The sequence below is a fragment of the Anguilla rostrata genome, chromosome 7 (genome assembly GCF_018555375.3).
Source record: "Anguilla rostrata isolate EN2019 chromosome 7, ASM1855537v3, whole genome shotgun sequence".
Taxonomy (NCBI): domain Eukaryota; kingdom Metazoa; phylum Chordata; class Actinopteri; order Anguilliformes; family Anguillidae; genus Anguilla; species Anguilla rostrata.
In genome coordinates, this window is record NC_057939.1 from 50207897 (window position 1) to 50222410 (window position 14514).

General features: G+C 39.5%; 1 protein-coding gene across 3 annotated transcripts in view; it reads right to left on the minus strand.

The window, feature by feature from the left end:
• LOC135259944 (receptor-type tyrosine-protein phosphatase delta-like) overlaps positions 1-14514 on the minus strand; it is a 550399-nt gene that overhangs the window by 264400 nt on the left and 271485 nt on the right. For all 3 annotated transcript variants that reach the window (XM_064344912.1, XM_064344911.1, XM_064344908.1), the window contains exon 6: positions 12698-12799. The gene's annotated coding sequence lies outside the window, so the exon portion shown is untranslated. The remainder of the gene's footprint in view (positions 1-12697; positions 12800-14514) is intronic.

Consider the following 14514-nt stretch of genomic DNA (forward strand, 5'->3'; position numbering starts at 1 on the left):
TACTGCTTGTCAAATAAATATAGACACTCCAGAGGGAGTTGCATACACACACCACAACTGAAGGTCACTGTTATATGTACATAGGGAAAGAAATCATTGAGAGGATTTTTTATGATCATGATTTCAAATATCAAGAATTTGAAACTACTAGACATTCGCAATACATTTGTATATTAAATGTATGCAACAATGAAATTGTTAAAGAAATAATGAAATTATGTTGTTTTTGTTGTCGACACTAGCATTCTAGCATTGCCTAGTGTAGGAGAAGCACGTAGGTGGACAGGTATTATTATTATTATCATGATTATTATGGCACGATTATGATGGCAGTTTAACACTATGGTACTACGGCTATTTATTCCATGATCTACCAAGACAATAGCATTTTACTGGTGGTAATCATTAGTAAGTGGGAAATCATTGATACTTTCTCATGAAAGTCCTGAATGCTGCTAATTTGTGTAATGCAAATCCCAGTTCCTCTTAAAAAATTCCACTGATTGCCTTAGCATTCGACAAGTGTATTTGCGCTGTTGAAAATGGATGCAGGGGTGGACGAGGTTGCTGTATGGCTAAAATGAATATGCATGTAGATCCCCTGCATCTATATGCTTTACATTTCATCACTCTAAATGCGCTCTTTGCTGTCCGTTTCAAAATTTCTTAATGTACACGCAATGCGAGCCACAAATACAAGAGTGTTAAATCAACTACTGAGTCCAATAGCTTCTTTACTACTCAATTACAGTTAATAGGTACTCTATATAGGAGTTGATTTGACACAAAATATTATGTATAATGCATTAAGTACGTCGTACTTGGATTTGTACATCCAAGCTCCCTCTGTCAAGCAAGTCCTGAACGAAGGTAAGCACGTGGATGAACTAGGGAATGACAGGGAGATGGGACAGGAGGTATCAGTGCGGTCACAGTGCCAGCGTTTCGGAGTGTCCCCCTCCCAGAGCACCCCTCTTCTGCATTCCCCCCCCCCACGGCCCGCGATGTGCCAGCGCTGTCAGCCTGCCGAACGCTGTCCTCAGACACACGAACCTTCCATTACAGCTTTCGTACGGGACAGAGACGGGGAGGGGGCTCATTCGGAGCATGCACTGCTCACATCAAAGGGAGCTTTGATGGATGCTTTGTTTTTTGTTCTTGTGTGCATGTGCATGTGCATGTGTGTGTGCATGTGTACGCCTGTCTGTGGGCATGCAAGTTCAATATATAATATACATGTATGTGTGTGTGACTTTGAGTGTGTGCATGCAGTGGTGTGTGTGTGTGTCCGTGCATGCGTACATTCATACGAGTGTGTGTGTGTGTGTGTGTGTGTGTGTGTGTGTGAGAGTGTGTGAGTGCGCGTGTTAGCCTTTTACTTCCGCGGTAGCTCTCGTCGTTTATGAGAGTGAAATCCCAGAGATGCCGCTCCTCACCAAGCAGGTACAGAGCGAAAGGAACAGAAGGAGAGCATCTGTAAAAAAAAGCCCTGGAGACACGTCTGTGTATGGACACGCGGCACGACAGATATTACAGACGAGCCAGATACCCGCTCCAGCGTTCTGTCCTCGTTTTGACCTGGGATGACCACAAGCACAGCCGGGACAGGCGGGCGGTCCGACTGGTGAGGGCGGTGGCACACAGACCCAAGATCGCGTTTCAAAAGTCCCCAAAAAAACGAGCAGGGGTGCTCCTCAGGAGTAAATCACATTTATTTGAGCTCCTTCGCATCGAAAGAAAATATTTGTTAGTCATTACTTGTGATTAATAGTTCATTTTTTTCTATCACTCGCCCCAAACCTCACCACATCCCCTGTAAAACCCTGCCTTCTTCGTTCTTCACTGTGGCATCGTTGTGGGGCGTGAAACAAATAAATATATTAACACGGGCGTTTACGGTGCACAGCTGTAACAAGGGCTGAGTTTACTACATTACTATACTGCCATCTGCTGGAAAATTGTTTCCTGGAAATAAATACCTAAATTAGACGATTGTATTTGATGGCTTTCATATCTGATTTGCATCAGAATGACTAATATTTTCCACCTGTACAATTAGGAGGACTCAGATGAACCCTGTATATATGATACAGTGATATGTGTACCAGTAACTCTGAAATAAACTGTGAATGGGAGAAACAAACAAATGCGAGACTGGCAATATTAGATTGTCCTATTTGTGAATGAAACATGTAATTATAAATTCATAATTTAAATGCACAGAGAGCAGAAAGGCCTTTCGAAATAACACTTTTGTTGTTTCAGAAGGCCTTTCAGCCCAATTTAATATTTCACTTATCAAACTGTCTAACTATTGAAGAGCAGAGGCATTAATTTTATAAAGGCTGTGTGTGTGTGTGTGTGTGTGTGTGTGTGTGTAAATTATAAAGTTGATTTTTGGTTTGACATGATCCCATACATGCCCCTTGCCATTCATATTAAGGGAAAACACAATGCTGACATTTACAGAATAAATAACTGACCTATGGCATGATCAGTAATGCGTATGGACTTTATACTAAACACGTATGAAAACTGGAATTGTGTCTGGAATACTGAAAACTGCAACTTCCACACTGGTAATGCTCTGAAATATATCAATACAAGTCAGTGTTGTGAATAATCAACAGCTGTATTTTGTAAATTAATCAAACGAAGATTCATTTATAGCAGGTTAACAATAATAAAGACACGACAACGTAATAATAACTATAGAGCTTGAATATAATAAATGTTCAGGAAAAACAAAAAAGGTCACAGTGATGATTTCGGACCAGGCACGGCATCGGAAATACCGTGCACAAATTCTTATGCACTGAGGGACAGCACCATCTTGTGGTTAATGTCTAATCAACTGTTAGACAGTTGGAAAGAAGGTGCTTGCTGCCATGGGTTTTATAGCAATTATAACAAGGGTGGTTCTCCCGGACCCCATCTGTCCAAGTGAAGGCCTTTTGAATGTGATTGATGGATCTTACAGTGACAGTGCTGCGTCAGGACAAGCGCTTCTCCCATCTACACTCCTGGTTATCCCCACTCACACCCTGGACTGTTAGCTACCCTCTGCTACCCCCTACTCCCTCACCCCCACCCCTCTTACTGAGCAATGTTCCTCTGTCAGTCATACATCTACAAGAGTCCAGTCTTATACAAAAGGGGTGCAAGTTTTTGTGGTACCCCAGCAGTGCTACACCCAATTCTACTTATCACGGTCTTGATTGAAGACCATGGTTAGTTAAACTAGAGGAATGACGTGTTGTTGTAGTGCTGGGCCAAAACAACATCCGGCACCCACATTGGACCTTTATACTCTGGATGCCCCTGACATAAATACTCACTCTTTTGGCTGACCTATCTTTAATGTCAAATGTGTTGATGGGGTCAGATAGGCTAGTAGCACTGGCTAGAGGATTATTTTTGAAAGAGGTAGAGTCATATACTAGGTTATTCAGGGGACTGTTAGGACAATTCAGGCGGTCTTAAATGTGGCTTTGAGGAGGTCTATGCACTGTATACTCAGTATGTCTGCCTTGGTTGGTGTCATTGTTTTTTTCTTTTTTAGAGTAGTACACCAACTCACACTGTTCTTGACTTGACCAGTATTAACTTACGAACTAAACGAAGGACCATACTGCTGCGGTATCGAAACGAAATCCTTAGACAAGCGTTTCCGCCTACAGATGACACATCCTAACATCCTGTTCTTGCCGGATTCACGGGCTCCAAAGTTTCGGTCTAAGGTTCTAAGTTAAAAGTTTCTCCATGTTCCGAGGCATTTCTGATTCATTAGACCGTGCAGCAGGTGAATATTTCGACACCGGCCCAGATGCTCATTAGAGCTGTAGATGGAGCTCAGAACAGTGTGCTCAGTGCAGAACTGGAGTACCCTCAGTAAAGCACACTTGAAGGGGAGACTCGAGGGAGACCGCTGTTGAAACAGCACCGTAAAACCCTTTCACACACACCGCGGGAGCAACACAAACATTTCCAGTCAGTGTCCGTTATATAGCGCAGTATTACAAATATAACGGCCCCCCAGGACTTGAGTTTGACAACGGCGCTCTCGACTGTCGGTAAACGGTGAGCCTAGAGCGGGCTGAATTGCCTATTCTTATCATTATGTTATCTTATGTTCTCATAATTAATGTGAAAGGCCTGTCGGGGAAGTGAGGATTAAGTAAAATATGTTTAATTTTCTGAATCCAGCAGTTTTAACTGTTAGCACCCTCGTTTTAACGTCCGAGACTCTGAATACTAAACACAAGTGCATCAACAGTTAAAACCCCTCACTTATCCAACATGTAAATAAATTCAGTCAATTTAATTTCTTAATTATTTATTAAAGACATACATTGTTAATTATATTGCTGTTAGGTTCCTTGGATGACCAATAGCACACAACAAAAGCAAAGTCTGCACAGTCAAGAAGGATGTACAGGCAAAACGATGAACAAGGTCTGAAATTTGGATGAACAAAAGTGACTCGGAGAAGGAGGAAAAATCCCACAGCTCAAAGCTCCATTTTCTCAGCCTAACCTCGCTGAACTGGCTACATTCTCCCTCACAGCAGTTCAAATTAATTAATATTGTCTAATTTCCATAGGACACAAAATTCGTTTTTTTAATAAAGTGAACTGCTCAATTTGAAAATCACACACGTATTGTGCGCAGACACGCTAAAATCATTCACCCCCCGGCGTCATGCTAATGAGAAACTAGCGTACGAGCCTAGAGTTATGTTTCATAAAAAATGTATCAGCCATAAAAATGAGTACCACAAGGGCCTTAAGACAAACTAATGTATTTAATTAAACTTCAAATATAATATTGCTGCTCGAAAATTTACCGCCGCCCCCTTCCCCCAAGCACGCCATTTATTTACTAATACGGTTAACTTATTCATTTACACTTCAAAGTCTTTCTAAACATAATCGAATCGAATAGATATTTTCCTTAAAAAGAATATATCAAATGTGCAGCTATAAAAATAATAGACTGGAAAATCTTACAACATACATACATACACACACACACACACACACACATACACACATGCACGCATGCACACAGACACACACACATATTATATATCGAACTTTCAGCACATTCAAGGGTTGTCGAGAGGTCTTGATTGCTTTCACAACACAAAGCAACAATCGCAATGGTTTGATTAAACCATTGACTCATGAATTCTGTTTTCGTTTTCACTGTACAAAAGGACCCAGCTAACAATACAATACAAAAAACAATTACATATTGACTACTGAAGGCTGGGTGATCATCTCCTTCCATTATCTTGTCATTCTACAGTGTACACTTGAAGACTAAATATTAGAGTGACTCAGGGGTGCACCCAATATCTCTGTCAATGCCCTATACTTAAGGCAGGGCACTTAGAGGTAATAATCCCTTTTCTGCACCCAGTTCATTCAAAGAGTTTTGTTTTTGAAATGGTTCAAAAAATATATCCCTGCTGTAATAAAACATTACAATATATAGCAATTAGCCCATTCTACCCTTCAATAAAACATTCCAAAACATTACATTTTTTTAAAGATATATAATTTGATGTATTTTATACAAAATGTAGAAAGATAGAAATCTCTTGAGAACTACCACATACTATAATCAGAATTTTTTTATTAAATGTGTTGGACTCATTTTAAAAGCAAATTAAAAAAACTAGAACTAGTATATCACGTACATTACTCTGCATGAATAGACTAAGAAAACTAAACAAATTTGCATTGAACCATAATAAAATATGCATCATACATGTGCAAAAGCACAGCAACTTTCATTATGTATGTGGTTTATGTACAGGTGTATGCCATCAGAGAGAGACCAACTTGGCTGTCTTTACAATGGCAGTTAATTTTGTCAGCATGTTTGAGGCTATGCTAACGACTAAACATGGTGATGTACCATAACATGTTCAAAAAGGACATCATCTCTGATTACTTCCAACACAGTAAAGAGTCCAGTGTTAAATGAACATTTAGAGAGTACGTATGGTAGTAATGTTCTAGTCCAGAGCAGGGCCATATGCACTCTGTTAGAGTTGAATTAACAGTGGACATTTTACTGTGAAGTCTTGCTTCAATCAACTTTCATTGTTGTCAGGAAACAGTCTCACTCAGGTATGCACAAATCCCAAGTTTCCTGTGAGACTAAGCAGTTTTACATAAGTACAGATTCTGTCTGTATAACAATGTAGGCAATAATGCCTTCTCTTGGTGTTTTAGTCTCTCCTGGAATCTCTTAAGTTTAATTAAATTTAAGAGTGAAATGGCATATAATTCATAGTATGTGCTTTTTCCCTTCATATGTTAGACCAACTATATTATTAACTATATTCATAGGAGACTAGTAGGGAGCTATTGGAGTTAAAAATACTTCTGGATAATTTTTCTGTGAATATTTAATGATGTTATGCTGATATATAGACTGTGTTTAAATGTGCACATTTAATGCATAATATATTTCCCAGTGATATTGCCTCAAATGATATCAGTAGTAATATAGGAGGCTCAGGGTATCTATTTGTTTTTGAGAGAGATTGCAGGATAACAAATCATAGGCATGCAACATACATGTTATTACTAATGCACAGGAGAGAGAACGTAAAACCTACACTAAGAAAACATGTATGGTTTTCAATAAACATAGTCAGGGTTCAAACCTCAGGTTGCAACCGCTAGACCACAGAAGTGCATCTGAAATGGAACCTCGACACAGAAGCGCTGAGAAGAGGCTGTTCCAGTCGTTATGTGGCTCTGTTGTGCAGGGATTCAAACTCTCTCATTCATTGCGATTTGCAAATTTCCCACTGTCTATGGCCATCTTTTTTTTAAATTAATCTCAGTGGTCTCTTTCCATTCTTTTTACAGCCATATTGGCAGAACGCTGCTACAGACAGCGTAGACTGTGGTATGCCTGTAATATCGCACAAGGGTTCAAAATGATACCTACTGATACTGACAACATGTTTGTTTGTCTTCTGAGATTTTATTTTCTACACTCCTGTCAAAGTGCTGTCCACCGCTAAGGATACACAATAGCTTTCTTGTGATGGATGACCCCAGCGCTTTTCTCGACCGGTGATTGATGGGCATTTGAAAGGCCCATTTGCTTTCGCTGTTCATCTTTCAGACAAATGATGTGCGATGCGTGGAGCTGGGGCCGGTCAACAATCAAAGAATCGAGTAGCTGTGTCCATAACACTGCGCAGATTACAATGGAGGTGCGAAAGATGTATCATTTTACAACAGGGATACATGTCTAGGGAAAAGTTTGCTTATTTTTTTCTAACAGAAGTTCAGCACTTAGCCTCGACTCAACGTTCTGTGCTTAAATATAACTTTTAATTAAACGTAAGTGCTATTACATTTTTTTCTTCAGGTGTTTTTGGAGAAAATAAAAACTAGAAGAAAAAAAAAACTTATTTCTCTTTCCAAGTAACGTTCAGAGCAAATGTTTATCAAATCCAGGTCATTGTATCCAATAGAATATCAAACTATCGAGAACCAGTATGTGGACATATATGGACCGTATGTGAATGTGCTTTCAGATATTAAAGTAAAACACATAAAATTTGAGAAAAAAATGCACTTTATTATCCCAATAAATTACAATGGTTGTGACAAACAAACAAATAAATAAATAAATAAATAAATAAATAAATAAATTTAACTGTTCAAATAAAACCATTTTGCAAAGAACTGAAATATATAAAGTAAGATTCATATGAATTTCCTTGAAGGGGATACACCTATGGATTTCTATGTCTGGGGACAAAGAATATAGAATTCTTCTTCAGTTCAGCAGTCTGCTCTTTTGGTTTGTTTATTTGCGGATTTACCCTGGATGGCAGCAGATTAACTGTATCTACGGGAACTGTGACAGCATTGCTGCTTCCATAATATCACTGTGTGTGAAGGGATTTTTCCATTTTATTTATATTTCAACCAGAAGGTAGTGCAACTAAGACCGCTTAAAGCTGCTCAGTTTTATTTGTGCAAAGATACTGGCGCTTTGTCGTTATATGCTGCAAGGGTTCCGACTTTTTGAATTTCAATAAAAGAGAAGCAGAGGTTGCTAGGCAACCACATGAATTTTCTACATATATTCAACACGTATTAAGAATGATCATATTTAGAGTTTCAAGAATGTGTTAATTTAATTTATCCTTATCGCACAACACTCTTCAAAGTGTGCCAACATTAACATTAAACTGCTCTGAGGTACATATTATACTACAAAACAATGGTATCAACATTGGAAGTATTGCAACTATGGTTCATACAGCCCTTTTCATGTTAATTATCATTGATTTAAAATAAATAAATGAAAAACCGTTTTTATATGATGTACTTTGGGGGGAGGCAAAAAGAGATTTCTGTCTTTATTATCAGATAATTTCATCAATTTCTTATTTCATAAAAAGCACATAGCTGCCATCTACAGGTCAGAGGGAGATATAGCAGTTCAATATTTACATCAAGTTACACCTCATCGTGTTCTGCCCATCAACTGAACTTCTGAACATTACATATTGAAACTGTCCACACAGTTGCTTGTGGGCCCTGCTTCTGATTTTGCGCAAGAAAGAAAATAAAAAAATAAAATAAAATAATAACAATAATAACAAAAGATACTCATAAACAGCAAATACACGGAATGTGGGACCAAATTATATCTGTTAAGAGTTGAATGAACACTATTAGAGTTGAATTAACACTGGACATTTTACTGCGTAGTAGAATTCCCAGTGTTAATTCACCTTTGCTTGTGCTCCAGACAGTGCCTTTCTCTGGGTTAGTCCTTTCAAGTGAAGTTACCCAGAGTGTCTTTGCTGATATGTGTGTCTATTGCAGAGAGCAGCGGGATTCTGAAGAAGATGGCTGAAGTGCGAGTGTCTCTCTACAATTCAACTTTTTAACAGAGTTTATATGAATCCACTCCACAGTTGACTGGAATAACCTCTGCAAGACTGAATACTTTACTGTGTAGAATTTAGCTTTGAATGAAATTAATGGTCAATAAATTTTATTATTATTATTATTATTATTATTATTATTATTATCCAATTCTGTTCAAACAGAAATGTTGTTTTTTTTTTTATTAATAGGAAATACTCTTGTGATTAAACCTAATTCTGCCATCATCTGTGACAGAACGCCTTTCACGCAGTAATTGCTTATTACACATTTATTTATTTATTACACAACTTATACTTCCTATATACAGTCAGACAGCTCCTATTTCGAAAAGGCCTGTCACTTACGGCATTTGATCATTCTTTTTGAACGCAACACACATTTGGACGGGAATACAAATGCCTGGGCTCCCGCAGTGGGGCCAAGAACTACAAAGACTGTTTAAAAATAAATAAATAAATAAATAAAAAAACAGAGCCCAAAAATAACTGCGGAATCAAAGCCTCGCTTCTACCCTGGGTATTAATTAGCGCTGTTTTAACTGCCTGATGTTCACTCTCACAGCAGTTTCCTACATAAACAGAGGTAATCTCGCTCGCACCTGGGGAATTTTACAGAAGGGCTTTTGTTTTCTGGAGAGCAGCGATGGCTGAAAATGGAGGGAAAAGGATATATGGATGCTGCACAGCAAAACTGTCTGTGTTAAATGCACTCTTACAGAGTATCCATGGCCCCTATTGGACTTGCACGTACTCTGTTAGAGCTGAATTAATACTGGCATTTGTGGGTGCGAGGAAAATTGTATAATTTTTGCGTGGTTCCAGCTTGTCAATTAAAAATGGTTAACAAAGCTTTGGTGCCATGTCTGTTGGTTGGAGATATAATTTTAATTTGTAAAAGTTTTTAATAATATTCTTGTTCTTGGTTTTGTTAAATTGCTTCAGATATGCAACACACATGTAGGCAATTTTCAATAACTGAATTAATTTCTTTTGGCTTGGGGTGACTTTTGTCCATCAATTAATCCGCGACGACTAACCTAGTCACCATTTTCGATTGCACTAGGCCCCATTTACACTTGTAATTTTGTGCAACCTACAGTATATCCTATTTCAGGAGAAATCTGACACGTGATTTGACGATAAACACAATACATTGTAAATACACTTTTTTGTCCAAATCTGATTTGAATCTAATCTGGATGTAGTCTGGATCAGCATTTAATGTACCATTTTCAAAAATGCATCATGTACTCAATGCATTCTGCAAAAACAAAAGGATATGGAAAAGGGAAACACCATCTGGTCTAAGCCCTCTCTGAAGTCATTGAAAGGTGACGCATGAAAACATTTTGTATTGCTTGATCACTAATTGATTAAACTCTTACAGCACTGCTCCTTTAAGTATACTCTTGACAGAGAAAAGCACATAAAGCACATACTTTAGCTGAGAAGCACAAGAATTCAATATCGGGCAAAGAGGCAAACTTTTCTGTCAGAGGTGGATATCTTTCAAAACACCTCTTTAGAACCTATAACCCGTTTGATGGGGGGGGGGGACTCAGAGCTCATGGCCACTAATAATGAAAGTATTCTTCACTTTTTCCTTCATTGTGCTTAGCTGTTCAAAAGCAGGTTGGAGATTCACCTCAAATCTATCACCAGCCACTCTCACCTTCCTTCAAAGGGTTTGTTTTGTTGGCTAAGTGCACATTGAGATTAAGTGCACCCTGCCAGTTTTTCTTACCGCATCTGTGATCTACGGGCTTCAGTTTCAAATAGATTAACTGGCTATGTGCATGCTGTGAGATGAGAAAAGAAAAAAATTATATATATATGAATTATGTTCTTAAAAGCATTTATCATAAGCTGAAGAGGTCTGTCAGTTCCCATGCACTGAAAGCTGTTTCTTTTATAAGTGAGCTAGAGGTGCACTTACCCCCACTGTGATGAGAATTAACTGAAGTAACACACATGCCCTCTCAAACTGAAATAACACACCTTCACTCTGAAACGGAAAAAAACACACCTTCCCTCTCAAACTGAAAAAAACACACCTTCTCTCTTAAACTGAAATAACACACCTTCTCCCTCAAACTGAAATAACACACCTTCCCTCTTAAATGGAAATAACACACCTTTCCTCTCAAACTGAAATAACACACCTTCTCCCTCAAACTGAAATAACACACCTTCCCTCTCAAACTGAAGTAGCACACCTTCCCTCTAAAACTGAAATTACACACATTCCCTCTAAAACTGAAATAACACATTATTAGTATTTATTAGAAACATTTCTATTTTGTACTCCACATTGTGTTTTCCAAAATACCGTTATGCAGATGGGTGCACCAGCCGCACAGCATAAATAAGAACACTGTCTTTATTCTCAGATATTCCTTCCTGCCGCAGTTTGCTTTTAATTCAAACTGAACTCGTTTTTGCATTTAGGGGAAGAAGATTTGTTCTTTCTATTTCCGTCTCCGCTTCTGCCTCCAGAATGCCGAATTTCACTGAAGGCACAGAGACAAACTGTGAGTCTGAAAGCTCATGCCAAATTCATAGCCGCCCTACTCCCTTCCAGGAGCTGGAAATGCATATCTGTATCGCAAATAGCTGCGGGGTCGAGAAGCTCATCGGAATGCAGCATGAAAAATGCAGGAAAAGGGCCGTGTCACTAGGAGGAGCTTAGCGGTGATGTGCCCTGTCCTCCACAGGAAAGCTAACATTTTAGTGATGTGGTAATGACCCTGTGCTGGAGAGCACTGGGAAAGTGGGGTTCGGATAAACCCAGTCCGCCATGACAGTGCATCAGGGCCGCTGCCCTCAATGAATTATAAAGACAAGACGCTTAAAACCAGACTCGTTTTTAACCTTGTTCTATCAACACTTACAGCACATTTTAAAAATCTGATTGCTATGTATATTTTTTCATTTTTTCTTTACTAATATACAGACTGCCTCCAAGGTACCATCAACTCTTGTGAGATGACAGAATACAATACTGAATACTGTACAGTTTTTCAGCAACATTGTGTGTGTGTGTGTGTGTGTGTGTGTGTGTGTCTGTGTTTGTACATGCGTGTGTGTGTTTGTATGTGCATGTGTGTGTGTGTACATGCGTGTGTGTGTGTGTGCACGCACAAAGCACGTGTGTGTGTATCAGGTGGCTGCATTCCAGTGGAAATGACTCAAGTTCATGGAGCAATTTGCTCCAGTTGCCACAGCTGCCTTTGTGTTTATATCCATTATTAATCCGGTTTTACTAATACATATTTGACATAGTTGCGTAAGCGATTATTCATTCATGAGTTCCTCACAAGTTAAGTCCTTAACAGTCTTTAACTTTATAATAGCTACGAGCATGCATGTGTGCAACATTTATTTAAATAGCCTTTGACACAGATTCATTAAGACACTTTGTATTCAAGCAGCTGTAAATTGTTGTAGCACGTAAGGCCTTTTCCTAAGTTTAAGACATTGAACTGCGACAGTGAGTGGAAGTGTAACAGCAATAAGGCACTGTTACACTTAAGCCAACCCGAAACCATATTATTGTGATTTTAGGGGAAATTGTAGCAAGCACAGCCCCTTGCGGTGACACACCAGATAATTTTATTAGGTTTGAAAATGTGTGAGACGTATCGGTGCGAGATGTCCAAACGTAACGGCGACAACGGGCATGTTTTCTGACAGCGACGGGGACAGAATCTGAGAGAGCCTGAAAAAAAAAACGTGTCAAAATGGGGGTCCACTCACCCGGAGCCGAGGCTTCTCACCGCGGTTCATGCAGGTGCCAACATGCTGTCAGACGCGCGGGTACCACCGGGGCCCGGTCCAGTCGCGACACTGTACCCCCACCTGCGAGAAGAAGAGCACGTCCCTAAGCATGGGGACAGATTCAGTGGACACCCCCCCCCCCCTCCGGATGTGCATCCAGCAAGGCAAACGTTAGTTGAAACGTTAGTTGAAAAGGTAGCCAGTGCCCTGTGGAACAAAATTGCCAGCCAATGGAGACTATGTGGAGAAAAGTAAGTAATCCAGCAAGCTGGCACTCTCTGGCATTTCTTACCAAACATTAAGTCATCTCTTAATATAGAACACAAATGTGGGATGTGTTTCTTATTTTTTTTTATGTGCTTATAAAGAAAACACATACGCCTAGGGTATATTTAGCGATGGAGATATTGTGAGTCATTCCACAGTGCTCCCTCCACTCGTCCCTCCAGACAGTAAAATATAGATAACGTATGAAAACTAAAGACACACTCAGTTCTCATGTCCAATATCCCTTAGCTAGCTAAACTACCTGCCTCTGAGTAGATAAACATGTACACTCTGAAATGTTCCTGGGGTAAGGTGTAGAGTCATAATGTTAACATTTAGATTCAGAAACAAGAATATAATCAAACACTAATTTATGCTCCAAAAACGGTTAACATTTAGACATACAGGTTTGAAAATTAACCACCATGGTTCAATAAACTAAACTTTCCTCATTTCGTTCTTAATTTTACAGCCTCTCATTGTATATTTCCCACAATGGACTCCCACCAACACCCTTCGGTCTGTTTCTACACAGAGCTGCACGCTGGTTACCGTACACGCAAAGTTGTTTCTCTGTGGGGCCGATACACGCCTTCCCATTTTTTCTGGAAGCTTCCTAATCAAGAGGAGACTGACATCAGCTCCTGTTTGTCCAGACTGCTGAAATCTATCCCATGCAGTGTGCAGCATAGACCCCTGCCGGTCTATCTTCTGGTTCATATGGGACGCTGTGAGTTTAGCTAGCGCCGTGCTAGAGGGGCAGAGCGGAATAGTTTTCGGGTGCTATATAACTGGACCTCGAGGCAGATTCTGCCAAAGGTGGACGGCATCCGTCGGCAACGGTGGGGGGGTGGGGCAGCTCTCCCCGCAGTTAGAAAAACCACTCACAAACGCAAGGGACACCGGTCACATCCTTCAGGGGCTGCGGCAATCACCCAGAATGCCCTGCTGTAGCCTTTCGCCAATCTGAACGTTAATACCCTGCCGTCTCGCCTCAGTGGTGATCTGAGGACTTTTGTTAAAATCTCTTTAAGCCCTCACTGTGGCTGGGATTCTGTCAAAAGTGAAGCTTATTTTTGCCGCCTATTGCTTCAGGTAAACACCCTATCTGGAGAAACTCATCGTCTCTGTATTAATCCTGCAGAATTTGTGACTTTGTGAGTGAGACATGTGGATGATGTGAACTTGAGTCAGCTGGGTGGGAAAGGAGACTTACTGACACAATGTTTAATATTTGAATTCAATTCACAAGTGATATAAACTCACTGAACCAGTAATGCACAAGGAGATGTGCTTGTGTTTCAAATAAACCATGCTTTATTTATTTATTTATTTATTGATTGATTTATATAGATTCCTTTCATAATATGCAACACAAAGAGGTTTACAGAAGTAGAACAATAAAAATGACCAAAATAAAATGGGGATACATCATACAAAAAGACTAAGGACTCTCCTTAAAAAAAGCAAAGAAAAAAAAAGTTCAATATCAAATATTAACTTTCGCAATAATTCTGCACAGCAAACAC